A 25,270-nucleotide genomic window follows, 5' to 3' on the forward strand; every position below is an offset into this window, starting at 1 on the left:
ACTAAACCAGCCCCACAAGAAATTTTAAGGGGGACTCTCTGAGGGAACATAAAAAAAAAAAAAAAAAAAAAAAAAAACCAACAATAAATAAAGACCAAAAGCAATAAAGACTAGAAAGGACCAGAAAACACCACCAGAAACTCCAACTCTACAAACAACATAATGTCAATAAATTCCTATCTTTCAGTACTCACTCTAAACATCAATGGACTAAATGCTCCAATCAAAAGACACAGGGTAACAGAATGGATAAGAAAACCAGATCTATCTATATGCTGTTTATAAGAGACCACTTTAGACCTAAACACACCTTCAGATTGAAAGTAAGGGGATGGAGAACCATCTATCATGCTAACAGTCAACAAAAGAAAACCAGAGTAGCCATTCTTATATCAGACAATCTAGACTTTAAAATAAAGACTATAACAAGAGATGAAGAAGGGCATTATACCATAATTGAAGGGTCTATCCACCAAGAAGACCTAATAATTGTAAATATTTATGCACCAAATACATAAATCACTTAATCACAAACATAAAGAAACTCATTCACAGTAATACCATAGTAGTAGGGAACTTAAACACCCCACTTACAACAGTGGACAGATCATCTAATCAAAAAATCAACAAGGAAACAATGGCTTTGAATGACACATTGGACCAGATGGACTTAACAAATATATTCAGAACATTTCATCCTAAAGCAGCGGAATATACATTCGTCTCCAGTGCACATGGAACGTTCTGCAGAAAAGACCACATACTGGGACACAAATCAGCCCTCAACAAATATAAAAAGATCGAGATCAAACTGTGTGTATTTTCAGACCACAATGCTATGAAACTCGAAATCAACCACAAGAAAAAACTTGGAAAGGTAACAAATACTTGGAGACTAAAGAACAACCTACTAAAAAATGAATGGGTTAACCAAGAAGTTAAAGAGGAACTTAAAAAGTTTATGGAAGCCAATGAAAATGGTAATACCACAGCCCTAAACCTCTGGGATGCAGGAAAGCCGGTCATAAGAGGAAAATATATAGCAATCCAGGCCTTCCTAATGAAGGAAGAAAGATCTCAGATACACAACCTAACCTTACACCTTAAAGAGCTGGAAAAAGAACAGCAAATGAAACTCAAAACCAGCAGAAGACAGGAAATAACAAAGATTAGAGCAGAAATTAATACTATCGAAACCAAAAAAACAAAAAAACAGTAGAACAATGAAACCAGAAGCTGGTTCTTTAAAAGGATTAACAAAATTAATAAACCACTAGCCAGTTTCATCAAAAAGAAAAAGGAAAGGAACCAAATAAATAAAATCAAGAATGAAAAAGGAGAGATCACAACCAACACAGCAGAAATGAAGACAATAATAAGAGAATATTATGAAGAACAGTTATACACCAATAAAATGGGCAATCTGGGAGAAATGGACAAATTCCTAGAAACATATGAACTACCAAAGCTGAAACAGGAAGAAATAGAAAATTTGAACAGATCCATAACCAGTAAAGAAATTGAATTAGTAATCAAAAATCTCCCAAAAAACAAGATCCCAGGGCCAGATGGCTTTCCAGGGGAATTCTACCAAACATTATAGGAAGAGTTAACACCTATTCTCTTGAAGGTGTTCCAAAAAATATAAATGGAAGAAAAACTTCCAAACTCTTCCTATGAAGCAAGCATTACCTTGATTCCAAAGCCTGACAGAGACCCCACTAAAAAGGAGAACTACAGACCAATTTCCCTGACGAACATGGATGCAAAAATTCTCAACAAGATATTAGCCAACCAGATTCAACAATACATTAAAAAAAATTATTCACCACAACCAAGTGGGATTTATACCTGGGATGCAGGGCTGGTTCAAAATCCGCAGAACAATCAATGTGATTCATCACATCAGTAAGAGAAAGGACAAGAACCATATGATCCTCTCAATAGATGCAGAGAAAGCATTTGACAAAATACAGCATCCTTTCTTGATAAAAACCCTCAAGAAAATAGTGATAGAATGATCATACCTCAAGATCATAAAAGCCATATACAAAAGACCCAACGCTAATATCAACCTGAATGGGGAAAAACTGAGAGCCTTCCCTCTAAGGTCAGGAACAAGAGAGGGATGTCCACTCTAGCCACTGTTATTCAACATAGTATTGGAAGTCAGCCTCTGCAATCAGACAACACAAAGAAATAAAAGGCATCCAAATCGGCCAGGAAGAGGTTAAACTTTCACTCTTCGCAGATGACATGATACTCTATATGGAAAACCCAAAAGATTCCACCAAAAAACTGCTAGAACTGATTCATGAGTTCAGCAAAGTTGCAGGATATGAAATCAATGCACAGAAATCAGTTGCATTCCTATACACCAACAATGAAGCAACAGAAAGAGAAATCAAGGAATCGATCCCATTTACAATTGCACCAAACACCATAAAATACCTAGGAATAAATATAACCAAAGAGGTGAAAAATCTATACACTGAAAACTATAGAAAGCTTATGAGGTAAATTGAAGAAGACACAAAAAAAATGGAAAAATATTCCATGCTCCTGGATAGGAAGAACAAATATTGTTAAAATGTCAATACTACCCAAAGCAACCTACATATTCAATGCGATCCCTATAAAAATAACACCAGCATTCTTCACAGAGCTAGAACAAATAATCATAAAATTTGTATGGAACCAGAAAAGACCCTGAATAGCCAAAGCAATCTTGAAAAAGAAAACCAAAGCAGGAGGCATCACAATCCCAGACTTCAAGCTGTATTACAAAGCTGTAATCATCAAGGCAGTATGGTACTGGCACAAGAACAGACATTCAGATCAATGGAACAGAATAGAGAACCCAGAAATGGACCCACAAACATATGGGCAACTAATCTTTGACAAAGCAGGAAAGAATATCCAATGGAATAAAGACAGTTTCTTCAGCACTGGGAACTGGCCACTGGGAAAACTGGACAGCAACATGCAGAAGAATGAACCTGGACCACTTTCTTACACCGTACACAAAAATAAACTCAAAATGGATGAAAGACTTAAATGTAAGACAGGAAGCCATCAAGGAGAAAGCAGGCAAAAACCTCTTTGATCTTGGCCACAGCAACTTCTTACTCAACACATCTCCAGAGGCAAGGAAAACAAAAGCAAAAATGAACTATTAGGACCTCATCAAAATAAAAATCTTCTGCACAGCAAAGGAAACAATCAACAAAACTAAAAGGCAACCAACGGAATGGGAGAAGATATTTGCAAATGACATATCAGATAAAGGATTAGTATCAAAAATCTATAAAGAATTTATCAAACTCAACACCCAAAAAACAAATAATCCAGTGAAGAAATGGGCAAAAGACATGAATAGACACTTCTCCATAGAAGACATCCAGATGGCCAACCAACACATGAAAAAATGCTCAATATCACTCATCATCAGGGAAATACAAATCACAACCACAATGAGATACCACCTTACACCTGTCAGAATGGCTCACATTAACAACTCAGGCAACAACAGGTGTTGGCAAGGATGTGAAGAAAGAGGATCTCTTTTGCACTGCTGGTGGGAATGCAAGCTGGTGCAGCCACTCTGGAAAACAGTATGGAGGTTCCTCAAAAAATAAGAACTACCCTACAACCCTGCAATTGCACTACTAGGTATTTATCCAAGGGATACAGGGGTGCTGTTTCAAAGGGACACATGCACTCCAATGTTTATAGCAGCACTATCAACAATAGCCAAAGTATGGAAAGAGCCCAAATGTCCATTGATGGATGAATGGATAAAGAAGATATGGTAGGGGCGCCTGGGTGGCTCAGCCAGTTAAGCGTCTGACTTTGGCTCAGGTCATGATCTCACAGTCCGTCAGTTCGAGCCCCGCGTCGGGCTCTGTGCTGACAGCTCAGAACCTGGAGCCTGCTTCAGATTCTGTGTCTCCCTCTCTCTCTGACCCTCCTACATTCATGCTCTGTCTCTCTCTGTCTCAAAAAATAAACATTAAAAAAATTTTTTAAAAAAAGATGTGGTATATGTATACAATGGAGTATTACTCAGCAATCAAAAAGAATGAAGTCTTGCCATTTGCAACTACGTGGATGGAACTAGAGGGTATTATGCTAAGCGAAACTAGACAAAGACAAATATATGACTTCACTCATATGAGGACTTGAAGAGACAAAACAGATGAACATAAGGGAAGGGAAACAAAAATAATACAAAAACAGGGAGGGGGGCAAGACAGAAGAGACTCTTAAATATGGAGCACAAACAGAGGGTTACAGGAGGGGTTGTGGGGGGTGGGCTAAATGGGTAAGGGGCATTAAGGAATCTACTCCTGAAATCATTGTTGTACTATATGCTAATTTGGATGTAAATTTAAAAAGAAAAGAAAAGAAAAGAAAAGAAAAGAAAAGAAAAGAAAAGAAAAGAAAAGAAAGAAGGAAGGAAGGAAGGAAGGAAGGAAGGAAGGAAGGAAGGAAGGAAGGAAGGAAGGAAGGAGAAAAAGAAAAAAAAGGACAAAAAAATCGTTTTTAATTCCTTACTAATTAAAGCTCCCAAGCATGTTTTCCTTATCTGGTAAATCTCTCACAAATGTATTGACTCTTTGTCTAAAATATATAAAAGCCACCTGCTTTGGTCATTTCTTTAGGTCTTGATTTCATTATTGGACCTCCATGTACACATAATAAACTTTGGGTTTTTTTTCTCCTGTTAACTTGTTTCATGCAAATTTAATCCTTAGTCCAGCTGGAAGAACTTAAAGGGTAGGGGAAGAATTCTGCCTCCCCTTGAAATGGATTCTCCCTCAAAACCTCTGGAGAAAGTGTGGTGCCATGGACACCCTGATTTCAAGCTTCTGGTCTCCAGACTATAAGAAAATTAATTTCTATTCTTTGAATCCACCAAGTTTGGTACAATTTTACAGCAGCCACATGAAACTAATATAGCAGACACATTCTTTCAAATGAAACCCTACATGGCCCCCCACTGTGTAAAAAAGATCAAAGGAGAACATTTGCTGCCAAGAGGGGAGTGGCGGTCTCCCATCACAGGTCATTTTTCCCCTGCCACTCTCGCACCGACCCAGGACACTGACAGCACACTCCCCTTGGCCTGGAAGCACCAAGGCAGCTCAGACAAACAGAATTTAAAAAACACTCCTCAAAACATTCATCCAGTCAGCATCCTACTGCTTTAACTCCCTGGATAGGCATCCCATCCCATAGGTCTACCTCTCCTCTCCTTGCTTTTTCATTTAACCACCCTTTCCTTGCATGAGTGTTCTTTGGAAAAGGCGACAAAAACAGGCATGTGAGTTGAGCAAATGGCTCAGTTTCTGAGCCACAGTCTCCAGAGCATTCTCCTGTTAACAACAGTTCATTCTGACTCTCTTGTCCCTTGTTTTATTATTTTTTAATATAATTTGTCAAATTGGCTAACATACAGTGTGTAAAGTATGCTCTTGGTTTTTGGGGTAGATTCCCATGGTTCATTGCTTCCATACAACACCCAGTGCTGATCCCAACGAGTGCCCTTCTCAATACCCATCACCCACTTTCCCCTTTCCCCCTGACCCCCCATCAACCCCAGTTTGTTCTTTGTATTTAAGAGTCTCTTATGGTTTGCCTCCCTCTCTCTCTGTTTGTAACTATTTTTTCCCCTTCCCTTTCCCCATGGTCTTCTGTTAAGTTTCTCAAGATCCACATATGAGTGAAAACATGCATCTGTCTTTCCTGTCCCTTGTTTTAAACTTGTAGTTGGTGTCTTTATCTCTTCTTCAGCCTCCAGTTTTGATTCGACATCCACCCCCAAGGTTTGTCTTTGGCCTGTTCCAGAACCTTCCTTTTGGTTTCATTTGATGGTTTTAAAACTCAGACCCCTGATCGTGATCCTGGAGCACACTTTTGTTTTGTGCACCCTCGAAAGCTCTCCTGTGCATAATGAGCTACCTGCTTCAGACCATACATTACTTCCCCGCAAAGTCAGCAGGTGATTCCTGCCATCCCTTCTAGGCTTTCTGAAGCCAGTAGAATTATTCCTTCAAGTGCCATCCTGAGCTCATTCTATATTTTAGTGCCATTCACACGCTGTGATTAATACCCAAGATGCAGAGGTAAAACCCCTTGCCTTATAAAAATTCTGTGAGTAGGGCACAGAAGTAGTACCAACAACCAAAATGCCTCTGATTCACACATGTTTTATATTATCTCTGTCATCAATGGCAGAGCCCTCTCAGGATTCAAGCAAAACCTGGGGATAAGTAGAGATGGGGGGTGGGGGGGAGAGACATGAGGAGGAAAACTAGAAATTCATGTCAAATAACCAACTTTGAAGTGCAACTAGTGTACACAGTCATAATTTGAAAACCACCTGTACATTCTTCTCTGCATTTTTATCATTCACTTTCACATGGCAGTGACCCAGCAGCTGCCCATGCATCCTCTCCCACCTTCTCACAAAATATAGAGGTGCCTCAACTTTCATGTTTGACTTGAAAACAGTCCATACCTCCACACACTGTATATTATCACTCCAAACCCCCTTTTGTATCCCAAATTCTGACTGCATTCAACAGCTTTGGACCAATCAGTTCAAGCTGTCACATAGTAGTGTTACCCGAGAGTGAATTATTCTGTTTGAGTCCAGAAATGTGCAATTATCTACGTGTTTACTTTATTTTGTTATGTTATTTCATAAAATGAGAGAAAACAAAAGGTGAAAGTGCTGATACAAGTGATAAGAGGTATGAGCCATGCAAATATAATATAATTGAGAAAAAGATGAAAATGATTCAGCAGCCTAAAGACAATCTTTCACCTTAATCAGATTCTCATTGGGCTCAGGCAGGTCAATTGTGTGTTAAATTAATTGTGAAGGAAATGAACACAATTAAAGAACATGTACCAAATATTGGCAATAAATCATAAACGATTGTGTTCAAAAGCTGAGGTATAAATAGGAATCTTAAGCCTTTTTTAGCTCTCTGGGAATGGAACTCTTACCTCTTTTATATCAAATAAGTCTATCATCTGGCTTTCCCACATTGAAGTTTTGTATAAATTTTCAATATATTATGCATAAAAGGAGAGAACTGCCTGTACTTATAACCAAAAAGAGACAAAAATACTAAAGTCTTAACTGGTTTCAACAAAATATCAGTATCTTAAAAGAACTTACTTGTACCATAAAGTAAAGCTGAACTAAGAAACCTAACAATGGACTTCTCCTCAAGACAGAGACCACCTGAACAAAAATAGAATGACAAAGACCATGAAGACAAAACTCTCTACATATGAAACAACCTATGCACCAGGCTATTGTGGCTGTGGCATTTGTAAAAGTCAAAGACTGGAAACCCAAATGTCTTCCAGTAGGGAGCTAGCTGAACAGCCCATAACATGCAATGGAGAACCATGGAGCCATATAGCAAAGTCAACATCTCCATGAACTAAAATGGAGGGACTTCTAGAAAATATTACTAAGTTACAAAATCAAAGTGCAAAATACTATATAGTTTGACACCTTATATATAAGAAATACAGAAGGATGAGCAGATATACAGGTAATTTTCTTATTTTTCAAATTACATAAAAATTAGCTAACAGTTGTCTATACAGGGTGGTGTTAATAAGTTAGAGAACACAGGAACTTCTCAAACTATACTTTTGTACATATTTTTTTACTTCTGAAGTATGTAAGTATTCTACATATTTAAAATTATATTAAATCAAAAATAAGCCTTGTACACAATCAGAAACAAATTAACTCACCTGCATATAAAAATGGTAACCACACAGAGAAAATCAGTATTCAAAATTTCTTTGAGCACAAAACTATGACTACACCTCTTTATGGTGTACATTCTAAAGGTAAAGAATAGCAACAAAATACTAAACTTACTCAGTGGACTTACTATGAATATTAACATTAGAATTCTAAATTTTAAACTATTTTACAGTTTCTATTTTAAGTGGGGAGATTTTCATCTAAGAATTTTATACCCAGCCAAGTTGTCTCTCAAATACAAAGGTAAAATATACTACCACATATTCTTCTGTGGAAAAAGGAATCACTGAGAAATATGTTCCAAGAACCAAGGGAAGAATCACATTTAAGAGATCAAAAATGTATCCACTGTGGTATAAAATAATTGACTCACTTTGGACCTCAAATAAGAATTCTTTTGGGTTTTATGTTTCCAGATGGATTCTGTATCTCAAGACATAAGTTGGCCATGAAATGCTACCATTGGCTGCTTTCTCTATCTTACCAACACCAGAAAGTATGCTTCTTGAGTCCTAGTCTTTATCCCAGAGTTTGGATAAACACTTTTGCCATATTTCATTACCTCTTAAAATAACCTATAATATTCTGTTCCAGCACGTGCTCCAATAATAGATATACTATTTACATGGTTAAGATGCTGTGCTGGGAGAATCACTAACCTAAAGTATTTTTTCTTCTTCTATAAAAGTATAGCTGTATAGTGTAATGTAATAACCACTTGCATGGCCAAAGAACTCAAATAATGATTTTCTGCAACTTTAAAACTCATATTGAATGACCTCAGCCTCAGAGTTTTGTTTTGTTGTTAAAAACTAAATTAAAAAAAACTAGTCTATAGCAGATATTATCTTCTTCAATCCCTCTCTTTATCATCTTCCACCTAACAGTTACAAATGTCCCTGCATTTACTATACTTTAAACTATGAAACAAATCAATTTTAAATGCATACAATAAAATCGAGCAATAGCATTTATCTCCAGATGGTAAAATTCTGTGTAATTATTTTTTTCTTCATACTTTTATATTTTTCAAGTTTTATGCAAAGCATATATGCCACTTTCATATACACAAAAATAGATGTTTAAATCAGTACAATTTTTATATATAACATGGTCATAATTATGTTTTTAATATACATATCAAATATCAAAAAAGAAACCAACATTGTTACTTTTTCTGATAAGACTAATTGTTTTCTCCTCTCAACTTTTCTGTATTTTCCAAGTTTTCTATGATGAATTTAATATTATTTTTATAATGCTTACAGGATGTTTTTGAGGTTGTTTTGGTGGTGAGTGAAACAACAAGTCAAAAGCACTATTCAGTTGGAAATCACTAGGCTAATTGTTCATAATTTGAAACAATGATAGAGGATAAGCAAGAAAGAGACATTTAAGACATATTTATATTCAGGCTTCCACATCTTAGCTTCCATGTCTACTCCAGCCATTGCACGACAGCAAATGTATGTCTTTATCAGACTGATCTCACTCATGTTCCCAGTCCTCAGTTCTATACCACTGTGAGCGACAGCAGGAGGGAGGTGGACCTTTCCCTCCCCAGATTTTCCACTGTGCCATGAAACCAACACAGCCCAACCACCACATTAATGTTCTTTCCACCCCATATGTGAATTGGAAAGCCGTGTGTTTATTTGCAAAGAAAGACATGGTTGCCTTGTAAAGCCCAGATTTAAGTGTCTTAAACAGATTTTGGTTTACAGGACTCTTTCAAACTGCATTACTTTTCCTCTAATAAAGTGTTCCTCCTTGCTGCCATAGTAGAGAGAAACATTTTATGGCTTGCCTTTAAAAATGATATGGCAAAAGGCTGATAGCACAATAAGAAATTTGATTCCTCTGATGGAAAAACCAGCTCTAGCAGACATTACTCTGTAGCAACTAATAGCCTCTAAGTACAAATATCTCTGTCTTTTTTTTTTTTAAACATCCCAGCGTAAATGCCTGCTGTGCATTTTGTAAAAAAAAAATTGACAAGTTTTCTTTTGCTAGTGTGTTAGCCTGTGTGACCTAAAAGGAAAAGAAGTGGCTGATCTACCAGGGGCTTCAGAACTATTTTTAATAATACGTGTTGCCTCTGCACTACAAGATGACAAGGAACATGCAGGGGTGTGTGCTATTACAAGTCCTCACCCCTCGAGTGTTGATACTAGCAATGCACTCATAATCATTCCTCTTCAAGCTTCACTATGGGCAGAATGATATTTTATTTTTTGCTTTATTTTTCCTAATGCCCTTCACTATGGTAGGCAATATTTCTTTGGTCCCTCTGGGGCAGTTTGGACCAATTTTTTCAGGAAATGTGCCCATGCTGCTTTATTCATGCCACTGTTGGGCTGTCATTTTATCTATCTGTGCCCACACTCCATACTCCAGATAAGATGGACAGCTTTTCCCACAGTGGCAAAAAACCGGACTTTGGAGCCAGCCACAGTTTTGATTCTAATCCCAGCTTAGCCCCTTACTGGGTTGACGAGTTACAGTGAACAACTCATTGCAAGATGCAACTTGATTACTTAAAAGATGGATAAATAGCACTCACATGGCAAAATTGCTGCAACAAAAAGAGTTACTGTGGGGAAGGTTCCAGCCAATAGCAGACCTCGTGAAAAGGCTGCTGTTATTCTAATCAGTCACATCATTAACACCTGTCCTAGCTGACCCACCCACCCCCACCTCCCCCCCCCCCCCCCCCCCCCCCCGCCAACTTCCTGCCTTGTAAGATATCACTAGGACTTTTCTGATCACCTTGTTATTCCTTTGCTTAACGAGTTTAGTGTTGTTCTGAGCTCTACATATTTCCCTGCATTCTTTCTCTTCTTTATCACCCAAGACTATTAAATACCTTCCATCTGAGCACCAGTCCCTCTGGGTCCCCACCATTAAACCTTCCTCCAGCAAAATCTAGAGCTACGTCTCCCTCTTTCGTTTCCTCTATTGACCTAGTATCTATTCAGCAAACACAGCTGAGTTCAAGGACTTGTTGTCCAAACACATGGACAAAGTGAAGCATCCACTGCCCAGAGCTTATAGTCTACAAGAGAGATAGGATGTGCACATCCATAACTATACTAGAAGTGTGCTGAACTTTTCATAAGAGATTTTATTTTGTGAAATCAAACAGTAACAAGGTAGTACAACCCCGTGTGACTTAGATAAAGCCTGAAGCTATGCTAATGTAGATGTCTGAGAGCCTTCTTCTATTTCCAAGTTGCAAATAAGAGAAGATAAAAAGATGAGTGCTGTATCATTCCATTTATATAAAATATCCAGAATTGGCAAATTCATAGTGATGGAAAGTAGATTAGAGATTAACAGGGGCTGAGGGCAAGAGAGAATGGAAGTTAGTGTTTAATGGTTACAGAGTTTCAATTTGGGATGATGAAAGAGTTTGGAGGAACAGTGGTGATGGTTGTACACACTGTAATTAACATTTTAAAATGGTTAAAACTGAAAATTTTATGTTATATATATTTTACCACAATTTTTTTAAAAAGAAAGTAAAATCAAAATATAAACCTATAGACAGCGAAGTATCTCCCTTCCCAGAACAGCCCAGCCCCCCTGGACTACATACACATGGCTCATACACAAGGCTTTCATAAAAAATTTTTTTAATATTTTTTAGTATTTATTTATTTTGGAAGAGAGAGAGAGAGCATGTGCACATGCACAAGAGCACAAGTTGGGGAGGGGCAGACAGAGAGGGAGAGAGAGAATCCCAAACAGGCTCCACACTGTCAGCTCAGAGCCTGACATGGGGCTTGATCCCCTGTACCATGAGATCATGATCTGAGCTGAAATCAAGAGTCAGATGCTCAACCGACTAAGCCAACCAGGCACCCCAAGCCTTTCATAATTTAGTCAGTTACTGGTTTCTTGAAAGCCCAATGTGTGTCAGATGTTGTACTTGGGGCTGGAGAAGAAACAGAAACCCCTCACAACTGTGCTCAGTCAAAACCCACAGCTAAAAGTGCCACCCACCTTCTTCTAGAAGCTTCTAAGAGCACCAGGTTGGAATGAACGGCCCCATTGTCTATATCCCCAGAGCTTTCCTTGACCTACTGTCTGAACCCTCATGTCAGTTTCCCTTGTACTTCATCCTTTACATATGGGTCTCTGCCCCACCCAAAACCCCACTTCTGCTCTGGCAAACTCCTTGGAGGTCTAAAGTCTGACTTTTCAACCATGCACCCACCCCTCAACGCAGTGTGTGCACAATGGGCCCTCAAACTACGGAGAGTACAACTGTCAAGAAAGCAACATTTTCAGAGCCTGCCAACATCCAGTAACACCCCCCCCAACCGTCTGCTCTAATCATTTAATCCTCTCATCCCTCCTCACTGAACTGCCCCTATAAGCTGCTTCTTAACCATGAATTAAAAAAAAGAAAAACTGGCTATTTGTCCTTTGTGAATTACGCTTAGCATCAGGAGTGCTGAGCTGTGCTCAGTGCTGGTCTCCTATCCCCAGCTGATAAAAGGAGCACACCCTATGAGTGTTCAATGCACAAGTATTTTCATTCCAGATAAGGTCAATCATTACCAATCAAAAAAATGAATGTGGGCAAGAGGAGAAAAGAATGAAGGGGGAATATCCAATTATACAAACAGAAAGAATATTTATAATAAATGACCAGCAGTCCTAGAGAGCTGATTTCTCCTTCACTGAGCTCTAATCAAAGCACTTACACAGGCAAAGACTTTGGGAACCCTGGATATATGTTTATATTTGTATTTTAATGCATAAGCCTTTTGTGAGGACAAAACACAGGGCAGCTTCAGGCCTGTAATAAGAGCTACCATTTATTAGGTACTTACTACATGCCAGATACCATTAAAACTGACATCTATTAGCTTATTGAACTCCTGCAACAATCCTGAGAGGACATAAACTCTGTCACCCTGAGGACACCAGCACCCAGAGAGGGTGAGTCCCTTGTCCAAGGTCACACAGCTAGGAAGTTGAAAAGTCTGGATTAAAATAGGCTTTCTGATTCCAAAGTTAATATCTTATTCAGTACCCTGAACTGAATGCTCACCGGTCCCTAATGCCCCCTGCTTTTCCTGTCTTTGTACTTTTGCCAAAAACCCGGTCATCTCTGATTCCTGCCTTTATATTACTCCACATCCAATAAGTCATCAAGTCCTGCTGGCACTGCCTCCAAAATGCATCCTGAACCTGACCCATTTCTCTCCTCCTCCACTGTTCAAATCTGATCCATGACACCATCATGCTGGTCTGAACCCCAGCATGGCCTTCCAGCTGATCTATTTCCATTCTTGCCCCAGACAGCTTATTTCTCCATGTGGCAGCCTGAGTGATCTTTATAGAGAGAATTTCAGGGCCACCTGGGTGGCTCAGTTGCAGAAGCATCCAACTCTTGGTTTCATCTCAGGTCATGATCTCATGGTCATGAGATTGAGCCCTGTTTCAGGCTCTGCACTAACAGCAAAAAGCCTGCTTGGTATTTTCTCCCTCCCTCTCTCTCTGCCCTTCCTCTGCTCATGCCCTCTCTCTCTTTCTCTCTCAAAATGAATAAACATTTTTTAAAAAGAATATTTCAGATCTTATCACTCCCGATTAAACCTCCCAAAGCTGCCTACTGACCATGGAATAAAATCCTAAGTCTGGCCATGGTCCACAAGGCATGTCTTAAGCAGGCCCCTCTTTTTCATCTCATCTCCTCGTCCCTTCCCTCTTTCATATCCCCCAGCCCCTGCAGTCCACTGCATTCCTACCAACCAGCTTTCTCCCACATCCTCCAAGCACCCACTGCTGCTTACCTGCCTAGAGTGCTCTTCCTACAAGCCTCCTTTTAACCTCTGAGGTCATCTCACAAAATCCTTCCCATCCTTTCTAGCTAAAGTGCCACCCCATCTCATCGTTCTCTGTCCCATGCCATATTTTATTTGTTCCATACCACCTATACCTAAAATTGTATCAGTAATTAAATACTTAGTGGCTATCTCCTTGATCCCACCCCTCAACTAGAACATAAACTTCATGAAGGCAGGTACTTCAGTACTTGGCATGGTGGCAGGTCCATGCCAGATGTTCTGTGAGTGCTGGTTAAATTAATATGAGTGGCTCCCTCTTTATCTCCTTCCTTCCCATCTCCACCTAACTCCTACCTGTCTCTCAAAACCAGCTGCGAGATCACTTCTTTCAAGTGATCTCAGCTGGACTCCCCACCCCCCTTCTCTGTATCATCTATTCTCTTTCATCAGAGTATTTATCAAACTCAACTGTAATTGCCTATTTCCCTCACTGGATCATGACCTCCTCAGGCTTTTATTTCTACATGCCTACTCTCCAACACACCCTGGCTACACAACAGCAGCTCAACATATGTTTGAACAAATAGTAAGCAAACAAATCATTTTTAATTATTTTCTTAGCAAAAGTAAACTTCTTAGAGTGCTTTTAGAATAAAACTACAGTGAAAAAAAATTTTAATTTAATGTGCCTAACGTCTTAAAGCTTACACTCAGAACAGTAGTCAGAATGAAGGGAGGGATATTATAATCTTAGGTAATGGTGCATGGGAAATGCTTAGTACATCCTTGCATGGATGACTGACAGGGTGAGATGAGGTTTCACAGACACGGACATCGTGGGTGGCCAGCCACCACAGGATCAAACCATTTCCTTGAAACACTCACTAGGTTATGGTGTGGCCCCACAAAGACGTTCCCATGATTGACAGAGCAGACTTTTCCAAGGATGCTGAATAGCTAAAGGCGCCCAGGCATTCTGTCATTATCTCTTGCACTCATGGATGGATAAAACAACCAAATTCTGAATCTTTGGGTCCCCTTTCCTTTAAACCCATGACAATAGTCCCGTCCCTTTTTTTTTTAACTTTTCTTAATGTTTACTTATTTTCAAGAAAGAGAGTATGAGCAGGGGGGGACAGAGAGAGAGAGAGAGAGAGACACATAATCCGAAGCAGGCTCCAGGCTCTGAGCTGTCAGCTCAGAGGGGCTTGAACCTACGGACCATAAGACTGTGACCTGAGCCGAAGTCAGACGCTTAACCGATTGAGCCACCCAGGTGCCCCAACAGTCCCTTCTCTTAAGGGAAGTCTTTGTTTGGCCATGTCAATCTATCTCTCCGGCCATGGATATGCCTTGTTTCTCTGGTTTGGGGTTTGTTTTGACCGATGCCCTTGCAGATGTCAGATCTCACCAGTGTAGGACTGATTTTTCTAGCTTATCACAGGGCTGTGGGGGTACCTCACTCTTCACCCCACACCAAGCACACTACAGTGGTCTGAAATTTTCATTTTGTCATTAAATCCCAATATTCTCCAGCAAAGAAGGATTATTTCTTCTTGTTGTCTGACCTTTACCCTTTCTTGCATCTTAATTTGAGTTGTTGATAGAATTTTCCACCCTTGGGGGTATCTAGGTGGCTCAGTTGGATAAGCGCCTGACTTTTGATTTTGGCTTAGGTCATAATCTCACAGTCATGAGACTGAGCCCCATATTGGGTTCTACGCTAACAGTGCAGAGCCTGCTTGGGATTCTCTCTCTCCCTCTCTCTCTGCCCCTCCCCCACTCGTCTTCACTCTCTCATTCTCTCTCTAAATAAATAAATAAACTTAAAAAAAAAAAGAATTTTTCCCCCTTGATAATTGTGATTTCATTGTGTGTCCAATGGCATGCAGCAAATAATCCTTGTCTCTAGGATTGTACTGACTCTCTCCCTAAATTGCATTCCCACATGGAACTGCTTCATTTCTCTGAGTTGAGTCTATTTAGTCAATATGGGGTTGAAGAGGCTGGAAGGCTGGGATTTATGGATGTTCCTACCTACAATTCAGTAGTAAATTCCTCTAACACATTTATTAGACACTGCAAAGTTGAATTCCATTTTGCCGACCCTTCTTACTTCAGATGTTGACAAAACAACTTCTTTCTTAGCTGACACTGAACTCCATTATGTCTTACTTTTGTGCATTCAAAACACGGATGGCTGGAGGTTTTCTAGTTTTGTTTTTTTGTTCGATTATTTTTGGTCAACTTTATAGGTTTTATTATTTGCTTCATGTTTAAAGAGAGCATTGGAAAAATTGTCTTATCACTGATGGCTTTTTACAATCTTAGCCCTTTTTGCTAAAAACAAGATTCTAATTTCAGACCACCCCAATGCAGTCACTTAGAAATCACTCCTTACATAATTCTGTCTCCAAACATGAGCTCATATTTATCCTTGTCAAAATCCCCTTCTTTTCTATGAAGAGAATCAAACCACCCTGAATCTTCCTAAGTGGAAGACTCAAGAACCTCACCACAAAACTGGTAACAAGAGGGCAGAACTGAGGATGAGGTAGTCCTTAACTTCAGTTTATCCTATGGGGTTTCATTATTGAGAAGTCAAAATGCAGACTGACTATGCCAACATCATGATCCAGAAGCTCTGAAATGTGACCTTCTGGAAGCAAAATGAATCCATATACTCAGTAGCTCTTCTGGAGGGTCTGAGAGGGAAAAAATGTTATTGATTTGAATGATTTGGGGGACATTCTAAATAGCATTTCTAACACCCCCAAGATTGCTTGAGACAATTGCATAATCAAGGCTTTAGCTTTTACAGAGTAGTGATAATCCTCTTTAATATCATGCAAAAGGAGAGAAAACTGAGATCACTAATATAATGTAATGATGAGGGCTCAATTTAACTCATAATGCCTGCCTTTAACAGGTATTATGCAGGTTGGTAGAAATATGGAAATGCATAAGACAGTCCCTGGTCTCAAAGAGTGTACAACCTATGTGGAGAAATAGATATATAAGTAATTAAATATGATTTGGAGGTGAAATAATAGATGTATACACAGAATGATATGGAAACATGTGGAAGGGTATTAAGCCCCAGATAAGGGTCTAAAGGAGCAGGAAGAATCAAAAGTATTATTCAAATTTGCTTCTGGGCAGTTTATAATTTTTACCCAAAGAGGCCACAGTAGTTTATGTGTAGCCAAAACATAAAAATGATATTTGAAAGGCTAGAGAATAAATATTATAGCAAAAATTTATAGAAGCCTTTGAATCATCAAAGCATAAAAACTGTGGTGTGTGTGTGTGTGTGTGTGTGTGTGTGTATGTACACACAGGCATACTTGGTAAATGCACCTTTAGAAAATAGGTACTTTACTGTACTTTTAAAACGTAAGTTGACAAAGAATTAATTGAGTGAGAATTACAACCCTCAAATGTGTAATATATTAGATTCCTCACAGATTTAGAGATAATCAGCAATCTGCCCACACAAGCAAGAATCCACAGTAAAATCCACTCCCAGACGATTTCAGTTATGCCTTCATTTCAGAACGTTTGCCTTTTAGCAGAAAGGATAGTATGTCCTAGTCACACTGAAAGTGACTGCTTGATTGGAATTCTAGCTTTTCATTTTTAAACCCTACTTTTTAAGGGAAAGAAAAATAACACCAGATGAGCACCTACCATGTGAAAAACAGAGGTCCTTTACCTATATGACATTTGTTTAATATTTACAGCAATTTTCCAAGAAAGGTATTGTTATTCCCCAGCTCCTACACCCACCACACTATACACATTTTACAGATGAAGAATGCAGATTTGGAGAAGTTAGCCATATGCCAATGGTCCCACAGTTTTGATTTCTTCTAAACATACATACGCCAAGGACACCTGGGTGGCTCAGTCGGTTAGGCATCCAACTCTTGATTTCGCCTCAGGTCATGATCTCACGGTTCATGAGTTCAAGCTCCACATCAAACTCTGTGCTGACAGTGTGGAGCCTGCTTTGAATTTCTCTCTCTCTCTCTCTCTCTCTCTCTCTCTCTCTCTCTCAATAAATAATAAATAAACTTAAAAAAAATAATAAATACATAAGCAAATAAATTAACATGTGTATCCTGTTTTCTGAAGGACATAAAATGTTCTCCAATGCAAGAAATATGTCTTCTATTTCACCTATAACTCTCTACAGTGCATCACAAAAACAATAGTCTGAGTAAATAATAGCTATGTTGGATTTCCTCAACATACCTGGCAGGTAGAAGCTGAATACAGGTTTATAGGTGCTTTACTTAGGCAAGAGAAAGCCCTAATATGTTTCATGTCCTGTATCCTAGATTTTTCGAGAAATTGCTCCAATGTCAAATATCATAGAATGGCCACCCTAAATCACCAAAATTATACCCAGAAAAATGGAGCTTCTAGTGAGAATGGCCTTGCCCATATTTTCAAGGAAATAACTCTGAAGACACTCCAAGAAAAAACAGACTCTCAACATTAAAACCAAAACCAATAGTCAAGATATCACCACAAAAATGAGGTGCCCATATTAAAAAATTGGTCCACTGATACCAAATAGAGAAGGAGTTGAGAAAGTTTGAAGATCATTTTCCCTCCTCCAACACTAACTGCCCCTAGTTTCCAATAGGAAAGATCTGTCCCAACCAGATCTTTGAAGCCTGGGTATCATCTTCTGAGGCAGCCATAGCACTTCCTTCTAAATTAGTTGTCCTTTAAAAATTGTGGTAAAATATACATAATATAAAATTTACCATTTTAACCATTTTTAAATGTACAGTTCAGTGGCATTAAGTACAATGACACTGTTGTCAAACGATCACCACCATCTATCTCCAGAATTTTCTTCATCACCCCAAACTAAAATTCTGTACCCATTAAACAATAATGGTCCATTCCCTCCTGCTCCACCCCTGCCAACACCATTATACCTTCTATATATGAATATGACTACTCTAGGTGCCTTCTATAACTTGAATCACACAGTATTTGTCCTTTCATAACTGGATTATTTCACATAGCATAATATCTTCAAGGCTCAACCTTTTTCTAGCATATATTAAAATTCCTTTCCTTTTTAAGGCTGAATAATATTCCATTTTATAGGTATATACATTGTGTTTATCCACTCATCCACTGGTAGACACTTGGGTTCCCCACCTTTTGGCTATTATGTGAATAATGCTGTTGTTATAAAGGTATACAAGTTAGTGGTCATTTTATATACATAATTGAAGGCTATAACTCCTAAATAGAAACTAGGAAGATGAAAACAGATGAATGTAGAGTGGAGAAGGTAGCATTAGCATATTAAATTCTGGGACATAAAAGTACCTCAAGTGAAACATCAGGGACATAACAGAGAAAAGGACAAAACAAGTGGAAGTACACCTAAGTAGCTACTGGGTCAAGCAGAGAAGGAAAGAGAGAATCCCAAGTCAACCCAGGTGAAGTACATAGAGAAAACAGTGATAACACCAGATTTGGGAGTAGGGGCAGTGCAAACACAACCACCTTAAGAAGGAGATGTGATCAGCATCAAAATGGACAGAATGTGGGGCCAAGTTCTGACCTCTCAATAGACAAATACTGACTTTATTTAGATTTCTTTTTGAGGTTGAGAAAAAAGAAAAGTAACGAATAAGATTTATGAAAACTCACTACAGAACAAGGGAAAGCCAGTCTGTAAACATTGGAAGGAGTGTTTCCTCAATCAAATACAGACATCAAAGCAAGCTACATAGATCATGAAAAACCAAATATAACAACCCCAACGGAAACTAATAAAACTCCAATAACTGACCCCAGAATAATGGAAATATATGAATTGCCTGACAAAGAATTCACAATAATAATCTTAAAATAAGCTCAATAAAATGCAAGAGGGCAAAGGTAAACAATTAAATGAAATCAGAATAAGAATTCATGAACAAAATGAGAAGTTTAATCAGAAACCATTAAAAAAGAGGCAAATAAATCCTAGAATACAACAACAAAACTGAAAAATTCAACTGAGAGTTTCAATAGCAGACTTGGCAAAGCAGAAGAAAGAATCAGCAAATCCAAAAACAAGTCATTTAAAATTATCAATTTAGAGGAATAAAAAGAATGAAAAAGAAAGAAGAAAGCCTATGTAAATTATGAGACACCATTGGGAGAACTAACATTTGAATCATGAGAGCCCCACAAGGAGAAGAGAGAGAAAGGGGGGGAAGAAAGCTTATTTAAATAATTAATAGCTGAAAACTTCCCAAATCTAGGGAGAAGAGACAGATGGACATCCATGCACAAGAAGCTCAAAGGACCTCAAACAAGATAAACCCCAAAAAGATTACTAAAGGACACATTATACTCAAAATGTTAAAATCAGAGATGAAAAAGCATTTAGAAATCAGCAAGAGAAAGATAATCATACACAGAGGAATTCCTAAAGGGCTATCACTAGATTTCTTAATAGAAAAGTTACAGGCCAGGAGGGAATGGGATGACACAAAGTATTGAAAGAAAAACAAAAACTGCCATTCAATAATACTATACCCAGCACAACTATCCTTCAGAAATGAAGGCCAGGTAAAGACATTCTTAGACAAAAGCTAGGGGAGTTCATCACCACTACACAAGCCTTATAAGAAATGCTAAAGGGAGTTCTTCAAGTTGAAATTAAAGGATGCTAAGCACAACATAAAAACATATAAAAGTATAAAACTAACTGGCAAAAGTAAATATGTAGTCAAATTCAGAATATTCTAATATTGTAATGGTACTGTGTAAATCACATTTACCTCCAGTATAAAAGTCAAAAAGCAATGGTATTCAAAATAACCATAGCTACAATAATTTGTTATTGAATGCACAATATAAAAAGATAAAGTGTGACATCAATAGCATAAAAGAGAGAAAAAGGAGAAGTAAAAGAATAGAGCTATCATCTGTAACTGAAGGTAAGTTGTTTTCAGCTTAAAATAGGCTGTTATATTTGTAAGATATTTTATGTAAGTCTTATGTAAAAAGAAAAAGAAATTTCTAGTAGTAAGATACATAAGATAAAGAGATAAGATAAGATAAAGAGATACACATAAGATAAAGAGATAGGGACACCTGGGTGGCTCAGTCAGTTAAGCGTCCAAGTCTTGATTTCAGCTCAGGTCATGATCTCAGGGTTCATGAGATTGAGCCCTTCGGTGGGCTCTGCACTGACGGCGTGGAGTGTGCCTGAGATATTCATTCTCTCTCCTTCTCTCTCTCTCTCTCTCTCTCTCTCTCTCTCTCTCTCTCTCTCTCTCTCTCTCCTTTGCTCTTGCACAAGCATGCACTCTTTCTCTCTCTCATTCAAAATAAATAAATAAACATTTTTTTAAAGATCAAGAGATAGCAATTTAAGGACACCACTACCAAAAAGAAATCACAAAGGAAAACAGCAAAAGCAGAGGAAAGCAATATGAAGAGAAGAACAGACTCTCCACAACTGATCATAAGGAAGAGACCACATCACAACCATTAGGAAGGATGGAAATAAAACTGATTGAGGAAGGAAGGAATACCACAGAGAAGGGAGAGTAGCAGACCCCATACCAGGCACTCCAGGCACAGAAGACCTGCACTGGGAAGACAAGTCTACATAATACTTAGCTTTGAAAATCAGAGGGGCTTATTACCTTCACAAGCTTTTATAATCAGTAGCACTTAATACATGGAACTTTAAAAATCAGTAGGTTTGGGTCACCTGAGTGGCTCAGTTGGTTAAGCATCTGACTTTGGCTCAGGTCATGATCTTGCAGTCCATGAGTTCAAGCCCACATCTGCGACAACAGCTCAGCTGTTGACAGCTCAGAGCCTGGAGACTGCTTCGGATTCTGTGTCTCCCTCTCTCTCTGCCCCTCCCCCACTCACACTCTGTCTCTCTCTCTCTCTCTCTCTCTCTCACTCAAAAATAAAATAAAAACATCCAAAAAAATCAGCAGGTTTGGCTCTGGGAGACTCAGGGAAATAGGAAACTTAGTCCCGATCCTTAAAGAAATAGCACAACAAACAACCCCACTGATATAGAGCATAAAGCAGCAGTTTGAAAAACACATGTGATATACAGGAAGGAGATTTACTTACTAATCTCCGAACATGCATAGAAGGGACAAGGATCTTTAGAAGACTTCTCCAAGAACAAAACAGTTGATGGGCACCATGTCTCTCCCCTACTGCCAAGCCTAGACACATGGACATCTGCAGGAACCAGCAGGAACACTCTCCACCTAGCTTGCTAACAGTGCACCCCTGTGCTCTCCTGTGGATCAACCCACACCACTTGGTAAAAACAGCAGTGCCACAAGCATGGCATTGTGCATGCATCCCCAACAGTGGCCAGCACCACTCCAAAGTGACTACTTCCCTGTGTAGAGAGGAAGATAACCATACACACCAGTCCAAATGAAGCTCCAATAGTGGGCTGGGGGCAGACATCTGGTCTGACTATAGGCCCTGCCTACAAAAGAAAGCTCCTCAAGAGACAACATAGGGAGAGCATCCTATATATCAGTGCTACCACACCTCTGGCAAACGTCTGGTCTAACACAACTCAAGCCCAAGGCAACCCCAGTATGGCAACTAACAACACAGGGACCAAACCCTGCCCACAAAAGGCAAAGAAAGCCATTACAGATAACTGGACTAAAGGCAAATGTGGCTCAGACAAAACAGCAGGGTGTACACAACATACATAGGAGACACCTCTGAAGCGCCAAGTTCTCGTGAACAGGGGACATTGCACTGCAGGGCACTACAGGACCTCTTCTTCATAAAGCTACTACCTTTAAGAGTAGAAGATGTAGCTGACTTTCCTAGCACACAGAAACAGACACAGAGAGTGAGACAAAATGAAGAGACAGAAGAATAGGTCCCAAATGAAAGAATAGGACAAAATCACAGCAAGAAAGCTAAACAACATAGAGACAAGTAATATGCCTTGTGGAGATTTTAAAGTAATGTGCATGAAGATATTCACTGGACTTGAGATAAGAGTAGAAGACCTCAGTGAAACCTGCAACAAAGAGACAGAAAATATAAAAAAGAACCAATGATAGAGAACAACTCAATTACTGAAATTAAAAATACACTAGAGGAATAAATAGTAGACTCAAGGAAGCAGAGCAGATCAGTAAGCTGGAAGATAGAATAATGGAAAATAATTAAGCTGAAGAAGAAAAAGAAGGAGTGTCTGGGTGGCTCAGTCATCTGAGTATCTGACTCTTGATTTCAGCTAAGGTCATGATCCTAGGGTTGAGGGATCAAGCCTCACATCAGACTCTACACTTTTCATAGAGCCTGTTTAAGATTCTTTCTCACTCTCCCTTTGCCCCTCTCCCCAGCTCACATTCAATCTCAATCTCTCTCTCTCTCTCTCTCTCTCTCTCTCTCTCTCTCTCTCTCTCTCAAGAAAAAAAAATAATAAGAAATGATAATAAAGAGAACTCAGCAACACCATCTAGCATAATAACATTCTCGTTAAAGGGATCCCAGAAGGAAAAGACATGAAAAAGGAGGCAGAAAATTTATTTGAAGAAATAATAGCTGAAAACTTCCCAAATCTGGGAAGGAAACAGAAATCCAGATCCATGAGGCACAGAGATCCTCCAACAAAATCAACCCAAGAAGGTCCACACAAAGACACATAACTAAAATGGCAAAAAGTAGTGGTAAAGAACAAAAGCCAAAGTATGGAAAGAGCCCAAATGTCCACCAATGGATGAATGGATAAAGAAGATGTGGGGTGTATATATATATATACATACACACACACACACACACACACACACACACACACACACACACACAATGGGGTATTATTCAGCAATCAAAAAGAATGAAATCTTGCCATTTGCAACTACGTGGATGGAACTAGAGGGTATTATGCTAAGTGAAATTAGTCAGAGAAAGACAAAAATCATATGACCTAACTCATATGAGGACTTTAAGAGACAAAACAGATGAACATAAGGGAAAGGAAATAAAAATAATATAAAACAGGGAGGGGGACAAAACAGAAGAGACTCATAAACATGGAGAACAAACTGAGGGTTATGGGAGGGATTGTGGGAGGGGAGATGGGCTAAATGGATAAGGGGCACTAAGGAATCTACTCCTGAAATCATTGTTGCACTATCTGCTAACTAATTTGGATGTAAATTTAAAAAAATAAAAAAATAAACAAGTTAATAAAAAAAAAGTAGTGGTAAAGAGAAAAATTTTAAAGCAGCAAAAGAAAAGAAAACAGTTACATGCAAGGGAAACTCCATAAGGCTATGAGTTGATTTTTCAGCAGAAATTTTTCAGGCTACAAGGGAGTGGCATGATATAGTCAAAATGCTGAAAGGAAAAAAAAAACAAAAACCTGCAACCAAGAATACTCTATCCACCAAGGCTATCATTCAGAATAGAAGGAGAAATAAAGAGTTGCCCAGACAAATAAAAGTTAAAGGAATTCATAATCCCTAAACCAGCCTTACAAGAAATGTTAAAGGGGATTCTTTGCATGGGGATTCTTTGCATGGAAAGGAAAGACCGTAAGCAAGAATAAGAAAAGTAGGAAAGGGAAAAGTTTTATAGATACATTTAAACACAATAAAAGTAGTAGATTAATCACTCATAAAACCAGTATGGAGGTTAAAGCACAAAAGCAGTAAAATCAAGTTTATCTATAAAAGTTAGTCAAGGAATTCACAAAATAAAAGTATGGCACCATATACCTAAAATGTGGGGGAGGGACAAAAATTTAATGCTTTTAGAATGAGTCCAAACTTAACTGACCATCAACTTCATACAGACTGCTATGCTTAAGATGTTTTATATAAACCTAATGGTAACTGTAAATTATAAACCAGTAATAGGCAAAAAATAAAGAGAAAGGAATCCAAGCATATCACTAAAGAAAGCCATCAAACCACAAGAGGAGAGAGCAAGAGAAGAAAGGAACAGGGAAGAACAATAAAAAACAACCATAAAACAAGTAACAAAATGTCAATGAGCACATACCTATCAATAATTAATTTGAATGTAAATGGACTAAATGCTCAAATCAAAAGATGTAGGGTGATGGAATGGATAAGAAAAAGCAAGACCCATCTATATACTACCCCCAAGAAACTCATTTCAGACCTAAAGACACATACAGATTGAAAGTGAATGGATGGAAAAATATTTATCATGCAAATGGAAGTAAAAGAAAGGTGAGATAACAATACCTACATTGGACAAAATAGACTTTGAAACAAAAACTCTAACAAGAGACAAGGCATCTAAATTTAAAAGGAAAAAGTAAAATTGTCTGTGCAGATGACATGATCTTATAGATAAGAAACCCTAAAGACTCCACACAGAAACAGAATAAATAAATTTAGTAAAGCTGCAGGATACAAAATCAACATATAAAAAGTAGTTGCATTTGTATATACTTATAGTAAATAAAACAATCTCATTTACAATAGCATCAAAAAGAATAAAATGCCTAGGAATAAATTTAATCAAGAGGTGAAACATCTGCATATTGAAAACTATAAGACACTGATTAAAATAACTGAAGAAGACATAAATAATTGAAAAGGTATCCCCATATTCCTGGAATGGAAGACTTCATATAGTAAAAATGTCCACATTA

General features: G+C 38.4%; 1 long non-coding RNA gene across 1 annotated transcript in view; it reads right to left on the minus strand.

The window, feature by feature from the left end:
* Positions 1 to 25,270, minus strand: part of LOC131503763 (uncharacterized) — a 133,519-nt gene that overhangs the window by 35,095 nt on the left and 73,154 nt on the right. The window lies entirely within an intron of this gene.

The sequence above is a fragment of the Neofelis nebulosa genome, chromosome 2, assembly GCF_028018385.1.
Source record: "Neofelis nebulosa isolate mNeoNeb1 chromosome 2, mNeoNeb1.pri, whole genome shotgun sequence".
Lineage (NCBI taxonomy): Eukaryota > Metazoa > Chordata > Mammalia > Carnivora > Felidae > Neofelis > Neofelis nebulosa.